This window comes from Chiloscyllium plagiosum, chromosome 14, assembly GCF_004010195.1.
Source record: "Chiloscyllium plagiosum isolate BGI_BamShark_2017 chromosome 14, ASM401019v2, whole genome shotgun sequence".
NCBI lineage: Eukaryota > Metazoa > Chordata > Chondrichthyes > Orectolobiformes > Hemiscylliidae > Chiloscyllium > Chiloscyllium plagiosum.
The window spans coordinates 4456124-4475911 of NC_057723.1; the positions used below are offsets into that span (position 1 = coordinate 4456124).

The 19788-nt window shown below is 41.2% G+C and overlaps 1 protein-coding gene across 1 annotated transcript in view; it reads right to left on the reverse strand.

Annotated features, from left to right (window-relative positions):
• LOC122556968 overlaps positions 1-19788 on the reverse strand; it is a 309989-nt gene that overhangs the window by 1858 nt on the left and 288343 nt on the right. The window lies entirely within an intron of this gene.

Genomic DNA, 19788 nt, shown 5'->3' on the forward strand with positions numbered 1-19788 from the left:
ACGAGAATGAAGCTTTTCCTGATTGGAGATAATGGAGAAAGTGAGGTCTGCAGATGCTGGAGATCAAAGTTGAAACTTTATTGCTGGAACAGCACAGCAGGTCAGGCAGCATCCAGGGAACAGGAGATTCGACGTTTCAGGCACAGGCCCTTCTTCACGTCGAATCTCCTGATTGGAGATGATGAAAGCCAGGCAATGACATCTCCAATAAGAGAAAACCTAACCACGGCTCACTGACATTCAATGGTGTTATCATCATTGAAATCCCTACTGTCAACATCCTGGGGGTTACCATTCACCCAGAAACTCAATTTGACTAGATATATAAATTCAGTGGCTACAAGACCAAGTCAGAAGCTAGGAGTATTGCAGCGAGTAATACATCTCTTGACTCCCCACAGCCTGCCCACCATCTATAAAGCACAAGTCAGGGGGTCTGATGGAATACTCCCCACCTCCCTGGATGAATGTAGCCTGAACTACACTCAAAAAGCTTGAAACTAACAGGACAAATGGCCTGTGTGAATGGTGCCACATCCACAAACATCATGACCTTCATCACCAACATTCAGTCGCAGCAGTGTGTACTACTAACAAGATGCACTGCAGGAATTCACCAAGCATCCTGAGACAGCACCTTCCAAAATCACCGTGAGTGCTAAGAAGGACAAGGGCAGGAGATACATGGAAACACCATCACCTGCAAGTTTTCCTCCAAATCACTCACCATCCTGATTTAGAAACATATCGATTTCATTCAGTATTCTTTGGTCAAAATCCTTGAATTCCATCCCTAATGGCAATGTGCGTCAATCTGCAGCACATGGGCTGGAGCAGATCAGGAAGGCAGCTCACCACTACCTTCTCAAGGGCCACGAGGATTGGGCAATAACTGCTGGCCCAGACAGCAATGCCCATGTTATGCAAGTAAATTTTAAAAACGCTAACCTTCTGAAGAATGCTGCATGGCACGGGGGTAAATGTCACTAAAAACTCAAAGGAATGTTGAGATTCATTATAAAATATAGATAGTAAACCTATGTGGATTCATCAAAAAATTAACACTTCTCACTTTTGAGGAATAATGCGTGCTTTCCTCTTTATATGATGTAGTCAACTGAATAACATCAACTTGCTCAAAGCCAAAAAGCAGTGAAAACTTAACTTTACTGAACAATAGGAAGATTTGTGATAAGGGAATGAAGGATTTTGACCATATTCCAAGTTCTCTTTTTTCATTCACAGACAGGGTGACATCAGGAAGTGCCTAGCTGGAGAAGGAACCACATTCAGGCCATCACATGTTTCATCAGGACATTCCAGAGGACTCTCCACTTCTATCTTGCTGCAACCCTCAACACTGTGGACACCTAACCCAAGAAGGGTATTCCTTATCTTGTCAGGACACTCTCAGCATGCATGGACCCTTGAGCTACAAATGCCCCAAGGGTCACCTGGCTAAAATTCCAAGGCCAGCAGGCTCCACCATAGGCCAGATTCCCACCACTCCAGCTGCAGATCCTGGGACTGCACCTAAACATAATGCAAGTTGAAGGAAAAGGAAAATATCAAGACGGGACATAAGTGCCATGGCTAAAACTTCATTGCAAATAGGTTATCACATTATAAAGGAGAAAGTGAAGGCTGCAGATGCTGGAGATCAGAGCTGAAAATGTGTTGCTGGAAAAGCGCAAGCAGGTCAGGCAGCATCCAAGGAACAGGAGAATCGATGTTTCAGGCATTCCTGAAGAAGGGCTTAAGCCTGAAATGTCGATTCTCCTGTTCTTTGGATGCTGCCTGACCTGCTGCGCTTTTCCAGCAACACATTTTCAGCTATCACATTATAAATTCATGTTCACTTTTCATCAACAGTTCCATGATCAAATTAGCTGCACAAAAAGGATTAAGCCTGTAAAGCTAGCCACATTTTCACCACACAATATACCAGCCACGACTGCTGAACAGCTATTATTTCTATAGGTCCTGTGCCAGCTGGAAACACGCTGATTGAATGAGAGAGCATCCAGTGCTGTGAAAGCTTTTGCTAGTTTCTAAGCTTGACCTTAATGAAGCAACAGAAAAAGCAAAAAAAAAACAAACAGACCAGGAAGCTGAATTTGCAGTGATGATTAAAGAGGGTATGCTGGTCTCTGCAGTATCAAAACATTTACAATCAATGACAGACGACAGTATGCAACATAGTTCCATTGAAAATATTTGCTGGACAAATGCTGCTAGCTTTGCTGTATTCAACGATACTGCACCATAAGTTGATGAATGTGATGTCCCTTCTGATGAACATTCTCATTTTTCAAATGGGTACAAGCCTGGCTCTCACAGTTCCTTACCATCTATCACTCATCTTCACTGCAACCTCCAGCAATCTGGACGAAAGCATCCAAACTATTTTGTACAACTGTATTGTACTGCAGCAAACCTCAAGACCTGACAAGCATGGGAATCTCATGTTGAGGAGACATTTTACAGATTGCAATGTCCCTTGTGGAAGAAAGCATCGCATTGCAGATATGCGAGGCATCATTATGTCATGGTGTTCCGATACCCACCTCCATACAGAGTATAGAACCACTGCCTCTCTCTCATCTTCATGATATTGTATGGAAGATGAATGGCTGCGGGTTTCCTGCAATTTTGCCACATCGTGAGAGCACTTTTCACTGTAAGCTCTACGTATAGAGACTGCTCCACTTCTACTGGAGGTTTCTGTTGATCCTGAGTTTTCAAAAGCACGTGTTTCTCACCAATTTCTGTGGACTTACACAGTACAAAAACCGGAACTCCAGAAGCTGAATGCCCCAAGTGGCTAACTGACTTTATCCAAACCTCTGGACTGAAATCAGATGCTGCACTTTACTCACTGTGTCAATATCCCCTGGCTGATGACAGTCCCCCTGACTGAGGAATATCTCCTTAGATTTTGAGACATGGCCCATTTGGTTTTCATGCTATAGATATGACATTAATGTATATCAACCTATCAGCTTCCTCGACTAATCATTGACAGCAAACATGATAAGCTGCCTGTATTTGTATCTGCACTAAAAGGCAAGGCTAGACAGAAGTACTCTCAACGTTTGACTGCTAAATGAGGTGGCAATGCAGAAAAATGTGAGGTGAGGTAAGGTGAGGCAAAACATCAATGCTATGAGCATTCCTGTAAGGGCAAAGTGACTGAAAGTTAATAAAGCAAGCTCAGAGCCCTGAGATGCACCCTGTTCTAATTCATGAAATGGGTGTCTATTCCTGTCTGCAAAACCCCCTGACAGCAGCACTGCAATAAAATATGTTTGTGAGCTCTGAAGTGCAGAATCAAAGAGCTGAACTGCTGTGTGTGAGTGAAAAATATACCATGAAGGTGTGGTGAGGCTGGCGCATTTCCAATGCCAACTTCCATGGATTAAAGCTGCAGGCCTTTGCTACCCACAGAGTGTACCCTGAGGTGTTTGGGAATGCTTCCCAAAGTAGACACCTGGAGAAGACACAGATGAGTTGTAGTTGCCAGGTACCCCCTCAGGGTTTCAGGTCAGGAACTGTGGCCATCTAGTTTCTTTTCACTGCCTGGGAAAGTAGCAAGCTGCATATAAATGAGGTAAGATTATGAAGTAATTAGATGTTAATATGCAGAACTAAGTCACTCACTGCTCACTAGCGAGATATTCATCTAGTTGTTAAAACCTTACGCACCAAATCAGATTTTTCTTTTTCCTGATGTGGCAAATCTAATTTTTTGATTGACATCATATTTTTTCAGATCCTGATTGAAGTGGAAATGTCTGGTCAGGTGAGAAAATATTGAATTCTAGGTATTGCTTAAATAGAATACTATGTAGAACAGCAATTGCAGAGGTAATTAGTGAGATAGAATGAAAAGTATTGTTTCGTGTGCTATTCAGACAAATCATACCTTACATAAGTATATCAGTGTGATAGAACAGAATGTAGGATATAGTGTTGCAGCTACAGACAGGGTGCAAAGAAAGATCCAATTTATGAGAGGTCCATTCATAAATCTGATAACAGAAGATAAGAAGCAGTTCTCATATCTGGTGCTCACCTGACTTTGAAATAGCTGAAAAATGTGTTGCTGGAAAAGCACAGCAGGTCAGGCAACATCCAAGGAGCAGGAGAATCGACGTTTCGGCCATAAGCCCTTCCTGAAGAAGGGCTTATGCCCAAAACGTGAATTCTCCTGCTCCTTGGATGCTGCCTGAACTGCTGCGCTTTTCCAGCAACACATTTTTCAGCTCTGATCTCCAGCATCTACAGTCCTCACTTTCTCCTAGTTGACTTTGAAATAGTCAAATAAAGAGGTAACATGTGCATGGCGAATTTTAGCACCAGATGAGCTTAAGCAGGTTTAGAATTGGGTCATATTATTGGCATGAAGGGAGACAGTTTTAGAGATTGCATGGATGTGTAAAATATACTGGACTCAACTATGAAAGAAAGATTGTGAGCTATCTGGTTTGGCCTCAGACAGTCTCAAGGGAGGTGACTGATTTCAGTGGGAAAGAAATGGAGTTTTTTGCTGGGATCCAATGGTAGTGGCTTTAGTCTTATCATTATTTGGCTGCATTATTTTTTGGCACATTGAATACCAGGTGCTGAACAACACATTACATTAAGATAGAGAAGGGATTGAGAGAATTGGTGGTGAGGTCGAGCTGAGTGCCATCAAAGGTCATATGGAAACCAATGCTATATTTGTGCATAGGATAATTAAAGGACAGTATATAAAGGAGACATTTGGAAAGAAAGTTTAGATCATCGAGGAACACAATGGAGATGATCAAAGAGCAGGAAGAGAAGCATTTTTAAATGTTTATCTGACCATGCCTGAATGGATAAGAATCCAACCAAGTGCATTATCAATTCTAATCCTCACTCAACATGAACATAAATTCCTTATAGAATGAGGCTGAGGAAATAATAATTGGAACCATGAAATGGCTGAAAAGATGAATGAATACTTTGGATTAGTCTTCAGTATAGAAGATACTAATACATTCCAATGATACTAAATAATCAAGGATCAAAAGTGAGAGAGGAAATAAATACAGAGTATCTCCAGCAAAACTATGCTCGGGAAACTAATGAGGCTGAAAACCCACATGATCCCTGGACGTTATGGAATGCATCGAGATAGCTACCGAGATAATGGATGCACTGGTAGTAATTGCCCCCCCCAAATTTTTAGATCCTGGAAAAGTTCTAGTGGACTATAAAACTGTCAATGAGACACTCATTTTTGAAAAGAAAAGCAGACAAAAAACAGGTGACTATTGGTTACTTAACTTAAGATCTGCCATTAGGAAAGTAAGTCTAAAATAAAGCATGTTAACCAGAGCATTTAGAAATACATTGTATAATCAAGCACAGTCAGCATGATTTCATGAAAGGGAAATCATACTTGACAAATTTATTAGCATTCTTTAAGGAAGTAACAAGCAAAATAGATAAAGAGGAAACAGTGGGTGTAATATTTCTGGATTTCCAGAATACATTTGATAAAGTATCATACATTAACTACCTTATATGATAAAAGCCCATGGTACAGGTCGTTCTGCGATAACACATGTTTTGTTAATATGAATTTGCTTGAACATGATTGATGAATTGGGGCCATTGTTTCTAAACTGCAAAGTTTTAAAGCATGTATTGGTTATAGTGCGATTCTGGCCCCATTGGTTTAAATGGTGCTGCTATTACATTATTTTCTGGTAACATGGGATTGCATGAGAATGGACCTGCCGTGTTATAGCAGAACTGACTGTATTGGAGGTGCTAAATTAGATTGGATAATGGATAGGCTAGTAAATAGAAGGCTGACATTTGGGATAATGGGGGCATTTTCAGGATGGCAATCTGTACCTTGTAGAATGTCACAGGTATTATTGTTTAGGCCACAATTATTTATAAAAGATAGTATGACTTGGATGAAAGAAGTGAATGTATTATAGCCAAATTTGTGGACAACAGAATAATAGGTGGAAAGGCAAGGGGTAAGAATGGCACAAGAGTCTGCAGGGGGATATAGACAGGTTGAATGATTGGACAAAAAATTGACAGCTGAAATATAAGTGGGGAAGTGCGAGGTTATGCACTTTTGCAGGAAGAATAGAAACGCTGAACATTGTTTAAATGGAGAAAAACTACAGAAAGTGACATCACAAAGGGAGTTGGGGGTTCTTGAATCATGGCATTCCAGACAAGGTTCACCAGATTCACCCCAGGTATGGAAGGATTTTCTTAAAAGGTGAGGTGGAGTAGGTTGGCCCTATACTCATTTCAGTTTAGAAGAATGAGAAACAACCTTATTGAAACATACAAGATTCTTTGGGGACTTGGCAGGTTAGATGCATCGAGGATAAAGCAGCCGTCTTGATTGGCAAGACATCCGCTTGCTTCACCACCAACACTCAGTAGCATCAGCTGTACTGTCCACAATTACACTACAGAAATTCACCAAAGATCCTCTGACAGCACTTCCATACCCACAATCACTTCCATCTAGAAAGTCAAGGGCACCACCAACTGCAGTTCCTTTCCAAGTGACTCACCATCCTGACTTGGAAATATGCTGCTGTTCCTTCACTGTCAAAATCCAGAAATTCCCTCTCTAATGGCATTGTGGGTCAACCCAAAGCAGATGAACTGCAGCAGTTCATGAAGGTACCTCACCATCACTTTCTCAAGGTCAACTAGGGATTGGCAATATATTCTGGCCATACAGAAAAGCCCACATCCTACAAATGAATTTTTAAAAAATATGCATGGAGGTTGTTTTCCCATGTGGTAGAGCCAAGGGGACCAGAGAGCATAATCCCAGAATCAGTGGTCACCCATTTAAGCGAGAGATGAGAAATAATTTCTTCTATCATTCAGGAGGCAGAGTCTGTGATAGATAAGAGTTAAAGGAATGTAGTTACTCTTAGGCACGAAGAAAGCTGGGTAACTGTTTGAAGGAGGAAAAAACAGTCAGTGCAGGGATCCCCTGTGGTCGTTCCCTTGAAAAACAAGTATACCATTTTGAATACTGTTGCGGGGAGTGACACACCGGGGCATTCATTAGGGTGCAGGTCTCTGGCACAGAGTCTGCCCCTGTTGCACAGAAGGGAAGAGGGGGAAAGGAGGAGAGTGTTAGGCATTGGGGACTCAATATTTACAGGGTCAGATAGAAGGTTTGTTGGGAACAAAAGAGACTCATGGTTGTTATGTTGCCTCCCAGGTGCCAGGCTCCGTGATGTCTCGGATCATGTCTTTGGGGTCCTGAAGGGACAGGGTGACCAGCCCCAAGTCATGGTCCACATAGGTACCAATGACATAGGTAGAAAGAGAGATAGGGGTGTAAGGCAGGATTTCAGGGAGTTAGGGTGGATGGTGAGAGCTAGAATAGACAGAGTTGTTATCTCTAGTTTGTTACCCGTGCCACGAGATAGGAAGGTGAGGAACAGGGAGAGATATCAGCTGAATACGTGGCTGCAGGGATGGTGCAGGAGGGAGGGTTTCAGATATATGGTTAAGTGGGGCTCATTCTGGGGAAGGTGGGACCTCTACACACAGGATGGTCTTCACTTTAACCAGAGGGGTACTAATATCCTGGGTGGGATATTTGCTAGTGCTATTCGGGTGGATTTAAACAGGCTCAGCAGGGGGATGGGAACCTGTGGTGCAGTTCCAGTGCACAGGAGAATGTGAATAGGGAGAATATGGACTGAATTTCATGGTTACAGGAGTGTGCTGACAGATAGCAAGCTACATTGAAGTGTGTCTACTTCAACGCCAGGAGTATCCGGAATAAGGTAGGTGAGCTTACAGCATGGATAGGTAACTGTGACTTCGATGTTGTGGCCATTTCAGAGACATGGATAGAGCAGGGTCAGGAATGGATGTTGCAGATTCCAGGATTTAGAACTTTCCTCAAGAACAGGGAAGGTGGTAAAAGAGGGGGAGGTGTGGCTTTGTTAGTCAAGGACAGTATCATGGTGGTTGAAAGAACTTTTGATGAGGACACATCTACTGAGGTGGTAAGGACTGCGGTTAGAACCAGGAGAGGAGATATCACACTGCTGGGAGTTTTTTACAGGCCTCTGCAAAGTTCCAGGGATGTGGAGGAGAGGACTGGCAAAATGATTCTGGGTTGAAGTGAAAGGAGCAAGTCGGTCATTATGGGGGACTTTAACTTCCTCAACATTGATTGGAAATGCTATAACTCCAGTATGTTGGGTGGATCCATTTTTTTCCAATGTGTGCAGGAAGGTTGCCTGACGCAGAATGTTAAAGGTTCGACAAGAGGGGAGCCACACTGGATCTGGTACTTGGTAACTGAACCAGGCCAGGTGTTTGATTTAGTGGTGGGTGAGCACTTTGGAGAGAGAGAGAGAGAGAGAAAGAGAGAGAGTTTAATTTAGTGATGGAAAGGAATAGTTACATGCCACAGGGTAAGAGTTATCGATGGGGGAAGGGCAATTATAATGCGATTAGGAAGTACTTAGGAGGCATAGAATAGGGTAGAAAAATGCAGGGAATGGAGACAATCGAAATGTGGAACTGGTTTAAGGAACAGATATTGCATGTCCTTGATAGGCATGTTCCTGTCAGACAGGGAAGAAGTGATAAGGTAAGGGAACCGTGGTTTACTGAAGAAATTGTATCTCTTGTTAAGCGGAAGAGGGAGGCTTATGTGACGTTGAGACAAGATGGTTCAGATGCGGCGATGAAGAGTTAAAGATTAGCTAGGAAGGATTGAAAGAGAGTTAAGAAGAGCAAGAAGGGGGCAGGAGCAGTCTTTAGCAGGTAGAATAAAAAAGATCCCTAAAGCTTTCTATAGGTATGTGAGGATTAAAAGTCCAAGATAAACATGGGAAGTTGTTTTTGGAGAGGTGCTAAATGAATATTTCTCATCAGTTTTCACTCAAGAAAAGGAGACTATTGTAGAGGAGAACACTGAGATTTGGGCTATTAGACTAGAAAGGATTCAGGTTAGTAAGGAGGAGGTGTTCTCAATTCTGGAAGGTATGAAAGTAGATTAATCCCCTGGGCTGGATGGGATTTATTTGAGGATTCTCTGGGAAGTTAGGGAGGAGATGGTGGAGACTTTGGCCTTGATCATTGAGTTGTCATTGTCTACAGGTTTAGTACCAGAGGACTGGAGGATTGCAAATGTTGTGCCCTTGTTCAAGAAAGGCAGTAGAGATGACCCAGGTAATTGTAGACCAGTGAGCCTTATGTTTGTTGGAGGAAAAGTTTTGAGAAAGGATTATAAGAGATAGGATTTATAATCATCGAGCAAGCCAACAATTTGATTGCAGATAGTCAATACGGTTTCGTCAAGGGCAGGTCGTGTCTCACAAACCTCATTGAGCTTTTTGAGAAGGTAACCAAGCATGTGGATGAGGGTAGGGCAGTTGACATGGTGTACATGGACTTCAGTAAAGCCTCTGATAAGGTTACACATGGTAGGCTTTTGGAGAAAATGCAGAGGCATAGGATTGAGGGTGATGTCGCAGTTTGGATTAAAAACTGGCTTTCTGTAAGAAGGCAGTGAGTGGTGGTTAATGGAATATATTCAGCCTGGAGTCCGGTTACTAGTGGTGTGCTACAAAGATCTGTTGTGGGACCACTGCTGTTTGTCATTTTCATAAATGGCTTGGATGCTGGCATAGGTGAAAGGGTTAGTAAGTTTGCAGACGACACTAAAGTCGGTGGAGTAGTGGACAGTGTGGAAGAATGTTACAGGTTGCAGGGGGACTTGGATAAACTGCAGAATTGTTCTGAGAGGTGGCAAATGGAGTTCAATGTAGCTAAGTGTGAGGTGATTCACTTTGAGAAGAATAACAGAAAAGCAGAATACTGCGTCAATGGAAAGATTCTTGGTAGTGTGAATGTGCAGAGGGATCTTGGTGTCCATGTGCATAGATCCCTGAAAGTTGTCACCCAGGTTGATAGTGCTGTTAAGAAGGCATACGGTGTATTAAGTTTTATTGGTAGAGGGATTGAATTCCAGAGCTGTGATGCCATGCTGCACCTGTACAAAATGCTAGTGCCGCCTCACTTGGAATATTATGTAGAGTTCTGGTTGCTGCATTACAGGAAGGATGTGGAAGCATTGGAAAAGGTGCAGAGGAGATTTACCAGGATGTTGCCCGGTCTGGAGGGAAGGTCTTACAAGGAAAGGCTGAGGGACTTGGGTCTGTTCTCACTGGAGAGAAGAAGGCGAAGAGGGCATTTAGTAGAGACATGCAAGATGATCAGAGGATTAAATAGGGTGGACAGTGAGAGTCTTTTTCCTCAGATGATGACATTGGTTTGTACAAAGGGACACAGCTGCAAATTGAAGGGTGATATATTTAAGAGATGTTAGAGGCAGGTTTTTTACTCAGAGAGTGGTAAGGGTGTGGAATGCCCTGCCTGCCCATGTAGTTAACTCAGCCACATTAGGGTCATTTAAACAGTCCTTGGATAAGCATATAGATGATGATGGGAATGTGTAGGGGAGTGGGCTTTGATTAGTTCACAGGTTGGTGCAACATCGAGGGTCGAAGGGCCTGTTATGCGCTGTATTGTTCTATGTTCTATGTTCTATCAGAGAGTAGTTAATCTCTACAATCTGGATGAGGAAGTGGAAGGGTGGGTTAGTAAATGTGCTGATGACACGAAGGTTGGTGGAGTTGTGGATAACATGGAGGGCTGTTGTAGGTTGCAAGGAGACATTGACAGGATGCAGAACTAGGCTGATAAATGGCAGAGTTCAACCTGGAAAAGTATGAAGTGATTTAATTTGGAAGATCAAATTTGAATGCAGAATACAAGGTTAAAAGCAGGACTCATGGCAGTGTGCAGGAACAGAGGGATCTTGGGGTCGATGTCTATAGATTCCTCAAAGTTGCCACCCAGGTTGATACAGTTTTTAAGAAGACGTATGGTGTGTTGTCTTTCAGTAGCAGGAGGAATGAGTTAAAGAGCTGCGAGGTTATGCTGCAGCTCTATAGAGTTCTGATTAGACCACACTTGGAATTTTGTGTTCAGTTCTGGTTGCCTTATTATAGGAAAGATGTGGAAGTTTTACAGAGCATGCAGAGGAGATTTGCCAGGATGTGTCTGGACTGGAGGACATCTCCTATGAAGAAATGTTGAGGAAGCAAGCTTTTTTCATTGGCACGAAGATGGCTGAGAGGTGATTAGATTCCCTACAGTGTGGAAACAGGCCCTTCAGCCCAACAAGTCCATACTGACCCTCCGAAGAGCAAACCATCCAGTCCCACCTCTCTCTAGCTAATGCACCTAACACTATGGGCAATTTTGCATGGCCAATTCACCTGACCTGCACATCTTTGGACTGTGGAGGAAACCGGAGCACCCAGAGGAAACCCACGCAAACATGGGGAGAATGAGCAAATTCCACACAGACAGTCACCCAAGGCTGGAATCGAACCTGGGACCCTGGTGCTGTGAGGCAGCAGTGCTAACTGCTGAGCCACCGTGCTTCCCACGTGACTTGATAGAGTTGTACAAAATGTTGAGAGACATAGATAGAGTGGATAGCCAGACTTTTTCCATGGTGGAAATGTCTATCACGAGGGGGAATTATTTTCAGGTAACTGGAGGAAGGTTTAGGGGAGATGTCAGAGGTCTGTTCTTTGCTCAGAGAGTGGTAGGTACATGGAATGCACTGCCAGCAGTGGCAGTAGAGTCAGATACATTAGGCAAATTTAAGCGACTCTTGGATAGGCACAAGGATATTAGCACAATGAAGAGAATATAGATTAGTATGATCTTAGATTTAGATAGAAGGCTGGCCCAACATTGAGGGGTGAAGGATCTGTACTGTGCTGCACTGTTCTATGTTCCATGTTCTTTATCACAGAGAACTGTAGAGGTTGGTTTGATAAGTATATTAAACACTAAGATAGACAAATTCTTAAAAAGTAATCAAGGGTTATGGCAAAGGGATAAAAGTGATGTTGAGGTTTATCAGACAAACCTTAATCTCAATGAATGGCAGAGCAGACTCAAAAATCTACTTCTGCTCCTACATCTTAAGATTGTGAGAATACAGAACCAGCAAGATGAATGAGGGTGGAGAGGAATTTCAGAAGTATAGTTTGGTCAACAGTGCAGACATATCAAGCAGGAGGAGGAATGACATGATACTGTCACAGTTGCATAGATGGCCAATTTGGACTTTGATCAGAGGAAGGGATGGAAATGGATCAGTGACTTTCAAATATAGGCATTCCAAGAAGTATTGGCATGCAAATTGTGTGATGGCTGTACATTCAAGGACTTTGGAGAGTAAATAAATTTAGTGACGTAGTATTTGTTACCAAGGATTCAATGACCGTCTGATATAATTGCCTTTTTCTAGAAAAAAATGTGTATTTTCTCCTCGGCCAGTTTTTTCCCTTTTGCTCAATCAAGCACTCCTACCAGAATTCAAAATTCTTTTTTCTCAATATGTCAATACTAAGCAAATGCCTGGCTGTGACATTCATAACTGTAACTTGAAAATTAACATGTTGCCACACATATTCATAACTTAATTATATAAAACAATAAAATACCTAAGTAGTTTGTCCACATATTAGTTTGAGTGATGGAACTTCTTTTGAGTAATACTTTCTTCACTATGATTGTTAATTATCGAGGAAAACACTCAAAAAGATTGGAAGCAAGAAAATGCGACTCAGTTCCTGTCACTTCTTATAATATATTAAATACGTATTTATCTAAGCCAGTGACTCTACAGTTTAAGTTTCCATTATTGTCATCCGTGTGCCTTAATTTAAACTATCTTGACATATTCAAGACCTTGACCCAAGGCAACACTCATTACTTCTTTCCTTGATTTGAATATGTGTCATCTATACAAATTTCATTTCAGGCAATCCCTCCACACAAATCTATCAGTTGTACAAAGTTCATATTTTTATTTAGGAAGAAATAAATTGTCTTTATATAGTACTCTTCATATATGCAATTTTTCGAATAGAATCTTTGTGATCAATTAATTTCAAAATTGTCATCATTGTTTTACAGACAAATTGATGAGCCAATTTGTAAACAGCGTCGTTTCACAAACTGAAATGGGATAAAAGTTAAATTGTTTAGATAAGTTGAGGCCATGGAGCAAGGATGCAGGAAAGGGCAAATTCTCTTTAAGTACTGTCAGTAAATTTAACATCTACCTGCATTGGCAGATAAGGTCTAAAAATGTGATGGGGGCAGAGGAGGATGCTGGTAACACATTAGAAGCTGAAAAATTCAGAAACTCTTCAGTGAGACTTCATTTTTTAAGCATCTTCTGATCACTTGCTAGTCTTATTAAACTTTGTCAGAAGATCCGTAAAACATGAAGAATGACACAAATTCCACACTACCAAATTGCAATCTCTGTATCAATTTCACATTGACACACTGATGAAAGATTTACCATTCATACTGAATTTTGCAGTTTTAAATGTATTTAGAAAGTGATTATTCTCACTACTCAGAATTTTTAATGTGTAGCAGATGAGCATAGTGAATATATGAACTTTTGTTTCAATAAACAGTTGAGAATGATGCAGTGCAACTGCTACTTCTGTTCATTAATGCTTTGCAATTACAATCCATTTCTGCTAAACTAACACACCAATTGATGAGCAAGGCAAAGTTGGATCATTGTCCATCTAAATTTCCTTCCTACATTCTCCAGTTTCAAGCCAGGTGAATAGCACCTATCTGAGCACTATGATGGAGACCAGGGCTTACCAGTAAACAATGACGAGATAAAAGGTTTCGTGCCACTGTTCAGTGCAGAGTATTGGTGGTCCAACTTGTTGTGCCTCATATCGTCAAGTCCATTAGGACATTATCAATGTATTTTATATGCTTTACTTCCAATTGTCATCTTCTTCCTCAGGCAGCTCAGGAAATGTGGCATATCCATAAGGACTCTCACTAGCTTTCACAGATGCACAATTGAAACCATACTGTCAGGGTGCATAAATGGCATCTGCTCTGCCCGGAACTGTAAGAAACTGTAGAAGGTTGTGTGCACTGGCCAGATCATCATGGAAGCCAAACTTCAATTCATAGACTCCAGCTTGCTGCCGCGGAAAGGCTGTCAACATCATCAAAGATCCAGCACACCCTGATAATGCTCTCCTACAACCTCTTCCATCAAGCAGAAGATATAGAAGCTTGAACACATGCACCAGCATGTTCAGGACGGCTTCTTCCCTGCCATTATTAAACCGATGACTGGACTCTCTACCTTCAAATAATGCTGATTTTATTAATGTTGGTCTTGCCTAACACATGCCTTATGTGATGTAACCTGTATGCCTCCGTCTAAGTTTTTTTTCCCATCCTATGATCTGTATGCCCTTGCTTACTATGATCTGCCTGTACACCCATAAACAAAGCTTTTCACTGTACTTAGGTACACGTGACAATAAATGAATGAAATCAATCAAATTCTCACCTGAAGCAAGTGACTCATTTTGGGACTAAAGTCTGTAAGAGCTAACAATTTCTGAAATTTCACTGATTAACTATTCCTTATATTTAAGCTTCCAATATGAAAGTTAGCTGCGTGTTTAAGCATCCTTTGTGGATAGTAATTGTTGGAGTAGAATCTCTGTTTGTTCTCACCTGACAGTAATATACCCACCCTTTACTACGAGTTGTCAGCACATGAGAAATCTCAGTGCAAGCCACAAATGACATTCAAATATTCATGAGCATTCAGCTTCAACATCATATAGAAGCAGAAAGCACTGGAGAAACTCAGCAGGTCTGGCAGTATCCTTGGAGAGAGAAGCAGAGGTCATATTTTTGGTCTTCTTCAGAATCATGGGACTCAAAAATATCATCTTTGTTGCTTTTTCCACAGATCTGCCAGGCATGCTGAGTTTATCTGACTTTCTGTTTTTAATTCAGATTTCCAGCATCTGCAGTTGTTTTTATCCTCATATTGCATGCTTGCCCATTTACACTCAGAATGCTTCATTAAGATGCGGTAAGAGAATTTTTGGAAAATGAAAAAGACAAAACAATATAATCTAACTGTTGCAACAGTACAAAACACACCAGAAGACATTTTGAATTTTGCTTAAAAAAAGACACTGTTCATTGAACGTTTACACATTGCATTTACCAAGACATTTTACAAGAATACCAATTCAAGAGGAAAACCAACATTGTTGCTGCATGAAAGGTTAATGCTGATTGGTTGGCAAGTGGACTCTGATTAGTAGTGTTGTTGCCATGAGGATTCACCCATAAATGCTAATTAACAAGTAACAGACTGGTTTGTTTAATTTTAATTTAAACAGTTAGATTATATAAACAGTTAGATTATATTGTTTTGTCTTTTTCATTTTCCAAAAATTCTGAATCTGATTGTGTCTTTTTCAGAAATACTCAACTTCTTTATTACCAAGGAACATGATATTTTCAAATAACTTGTGACAAGTTATTTGAATTTTGTCCTTGTGACAATACATTATCTTAATTTATTCCAAGTTAAGGGAAAAGTTTTTAGCTCTCTGTTAGATTTAAATACCAGACAGAGAATAGGGAATGGAACTCTCACCCCTTCCTGTCAGTGTAGAGCTCAAAGCATTTTGAGGACTTGAAATTCCTACCATTATCTGCCTGACGTGAACAGGAATTCAGTTGGTGTAAGTTATTAGTACCTTTGCTATCAGTAACAAAACACTACTGGGCAGCTAAGATATCAAGTGAATGGAATAACTGCAGGCTGCTACTTTTTCCAAATTTGCTATCTTTCTGAACTCATTCATTTATGATAAGCTGCCTATTTACAAGTAATTGAGATCCTTCAGCATCTTGACCATTTTGTTATTTTTTGAGCACAAGCATAGAGATTGATAGCGAGTATGAAATTCAGTTATGGGATTCAGCCATTTGGAGCTAAAAACTGATTGCTAGAACACAACAACTCGGAGCAGGAATAGGCAATTCAGCCCTTCAAGCCTGCTCCATTTAATATGATTATGACTGATTTCATCGCAACTCTCTTTTCTTGCCTGTAAACCCATAAACTCATACTAATCAAAAATCTATCTTGTCTAAATTTATTCACTACCCTGGCATCCACTGTATTGACTTCTACAGATTCACGACCCTTGTGGTTGTATGTCCTACAGAGTGATTAGGGATTCTATGTGGCCCTTTGTCTCTCCTTAGTACAGATTTTAAAAAACTGGGAAATTGGTAATTAACAGCAATTCAAAATTGGTGAATCAACAGCTCATTTTATATTCCAACAGAAATCTTTCCCATTCAAATTGGGCAAGAGAAGTAGCTTGCTTGTTACTATTACCCATTTTGCACCAACACTGAAGATCAGTTTCTGTTCCATTAAAACTATTTCATTTCTCATACTAACATGTCAGCTCACTCAGCACATATGGAGATTTGAACCAGAAACTAGCGAAATGCATCGCTAAATTTTGCACACTGATTACATTGCTTTTACTAGCTATGCTACTAATAACATTTCCTAATTTCCATTTTAGCAATTGCTATTTACTAGAGGAGGTATGCCAAATATATATCTTTTAAATTTATATACTTTCTCTGCAGTGTTTGAAAAATATACACAGTTTCCATATTCATGAAGTTTTTAATTTTATGCACTGTGATTCCTTAGTGAACAAAGGGGTAATTATTTTGATGCTGTTTTATTTTACAAATGGATAAGAAAATAAATTAATTCCATTTGACGGAAAAGTGTTGGCAGAAATCTCAAGATGGAAAAGATTGGCTGCAGGCACAATGTGCTCATAAATTTGAAATTGGTCAGTCGAGAAATATATTAATTAGCTTCAAGAACTAATTGCAGTGATGGAACAATGAGCTTTGAATGCTTTACATAAATTATACAGAATTAATCTGCATGTTAGAATGGATTTATATTTACACACTTTTTTCTCATTGGTTCAGTTCCAATAAATCCAACACCTGTGCCTGTAGAATAACTGCATGGCGTAACATTTTAGTCTCTTAACATTAGCTTTTGTGATGCTAACTGTCATTCAAAAGCCTCCAGAAAGGCAATGAAGAAGTATTTGCTCATTATGTGGAAGAAAGGTACTGACTGACACATTGGTAAATGCCAAAACGTTGACATGTTCTCTCGACGAATGAAACAGCCTTCAGACTTTTAAAACATGCAAATTATAGACCTAACAGCTGATTGTTCACTGCAGGCTTCGTCTGCCCTCTCCCCTAGCATCTACGCTATGTGTACAATCTTCCTTGGACATTAATCACCATCTCAGCCATTGATGGCCCTATACTTCTTTGGATTACCTACACCTGTCCCTGCACATTTTCAGACAGCTCTAAGAATTTTCAGAAGGCTGTGCATTTTACAAATGCCACCTCTAGGTGGTGCAGAGTAGAAAGAAAGCTGATCCTCAACCAACAGGATGAAGCTTCTTGGGTGTAAAGTAATGCAGCCGACACAACTGAAAATAGCTTATTTTGTTCTCCAAGCAGCCGCCTTCTCTGCCGATCTCCAATCTTTCCCCAGACTTTGTGTCACTCCAAGGCAAAAAAGAGGCAGGCTCACAGTGCAAGGTTCTTTCTTGCTACTCCTGCTGCAGACTTCCCACCTATTTCCTGTTCCCATTCCTGGCTTTTGTCCAGCTCCAACTGGGGCCCCAGACTCCATCTCTTCTCCCTGCTCCCTCATGTGCTAATGATAGCCTCAGTCCACACAGAACATGGTGGTGTCTTTGGCATATGCTAAAGTGCTTCCTGCAGTCTGTCCTGTTGCACCCAATTGTCATCATTGGTTGTTCTGCAGCCTCCATATTCACTCAGTTTTCAAAAGTATCAAAAATTTTCATTCACTCTTTTCTGTATTACAGTAATCTGTGATTATGACTCATTCTTAAAGGGTTCTTTTCATATTCTCAGTAACGGCACTTGATATAACTATCTTTGAATTGGATGCAATTTGAATGTCACCTTCCTATTTGTTCAATCCTTATTTACTTATGAATATGAAATCTTCTAATGTAACTACTCTATTGCATGATCTAGCATGAGTGAAAACACAAGGTTTTTTTTCAATACACGAATATTAGCATGTAACGAAACTAAATATTTACTTGAGTGGTAGTTGGCAGTTGAAACAGGATGCAACTTGTTCATAGCACAATCTGCTTTGAAGCTCCCTATTGGTGGAAGTGCATATGTGACTGGCCTTACAATAATGCAGCCTTCACAAGTAAAGATTTCACATTTAATTAGACCTGTTGTGACAAATCCCATTTAGAATTAATAGTTAGATTCTGTTTATATTACATTCTCAACCATCATGTTCTCCACCAATCCTTCCTCAAAATTATTAAGTTCATGTTTGTCTGGACACAAAGTGTCATTGTGCTTTCGACTCTATGATAGACCACTATTTAACCCTCAACACTAGAAGTGACTGGAAAGAAGTGGAGAGATATAGTTGAGAAATGGAAGCATTATCCTTTCGCTAGTTGTCTGGAATGAGGAAATCATTTGATGTGCTCCATCAGCTAACTTGGCTGAGCTCAGCTAACAACACAGAATGAAAATCTATGTAGGGATGTTGAATCTTTGTGCCTGACTGCAATGCTTAATGCATCGACTCATTAACACATTGAGGGTGCCACAATTCTAAATTCGTGTTGCTTGTATGACAATCATCATCATCTCAATACAAACTGTGTAGAATTTATAGCATACAATGAGGTCATTGTCTTCAACTGGTTTGCTGGTGTTTATACTCCACATGATTCTCACAGCCTACTTCACCCAACCCTTTCAACAGAGCCTTCAAATCATTTCTCCCTAATGTACTTTATCTAGATTTGCCTTAAATATTTGCTCCAGCTACCCATTTTGATTCTGAGTTTTATATTTTAACTTCCATTGTATTGTTTGCAAATTTGGTTGGGAAGAAATGCACTCAACTTGCCTACATGAAAAACTGGGTGATGATGTTTCCAAATGGAGCAATACAACTTTGAGTGACCAAGCAGCATGGATTTGCATTCTGGATTAGTGGTGCTGGAAGAGCACAGCAGTTCAGGCAGCATCCAAGGAGCTTCGAAATCGACGTTTCGGGCAAAAGCCCTTCATCAGGAATAAAGGCAGTGAGCCTGGAGCGTGGAGAGATAAGCTAGAGGAGAGCTGTTGAAGTCCACATTGATGCCCTGGGTTGAAGTGTTCTGAGGCGGAAGATGAGGCGTTCTTCCTCCAGGCGTCTGGTGGTGAGGGAGCGGCGGTGAAGGAGGCCCAGGACCTCCATGTCCTCGGCAGAGTGGGAGGGGGAGTTGAAATGTTGGGCCACAGGGTGGTGTGGTTGATTGGTGCGGCTGTCCCGGAGATGTTCCCTAAAGCGCTCTGCTAGGAGGCGCCCAGTCTCCCCAATGTAGAGGAGACCGCATCGGGAGCAACGGATACAATAAATGATATTAGTGGATGTGCAAGTAAAACTTTGATGGATGTGGAAGGCTACGTCAGGGCCTTGGATAGAGGTGAGGGAGGAGGTGTGGGCGCAGGTTTTACAGTTCCTGCGGTGGCAGGGGAAAGTGCCAGGATGGGAGCGTGGGTTGTAGGGGGGCGTGGACCTGACCAGGTAGTCACGGAGGGAAATATATCCCTGGTGGTGGGGTCTGTTTGGAGGTGGCGGAAATGTCGGCGGATGACTTGGTTTATGCGAAGGTTGGTAGGGTGGAAGGTGAGCACCAGGGGCGTTCTGTCCTTGTT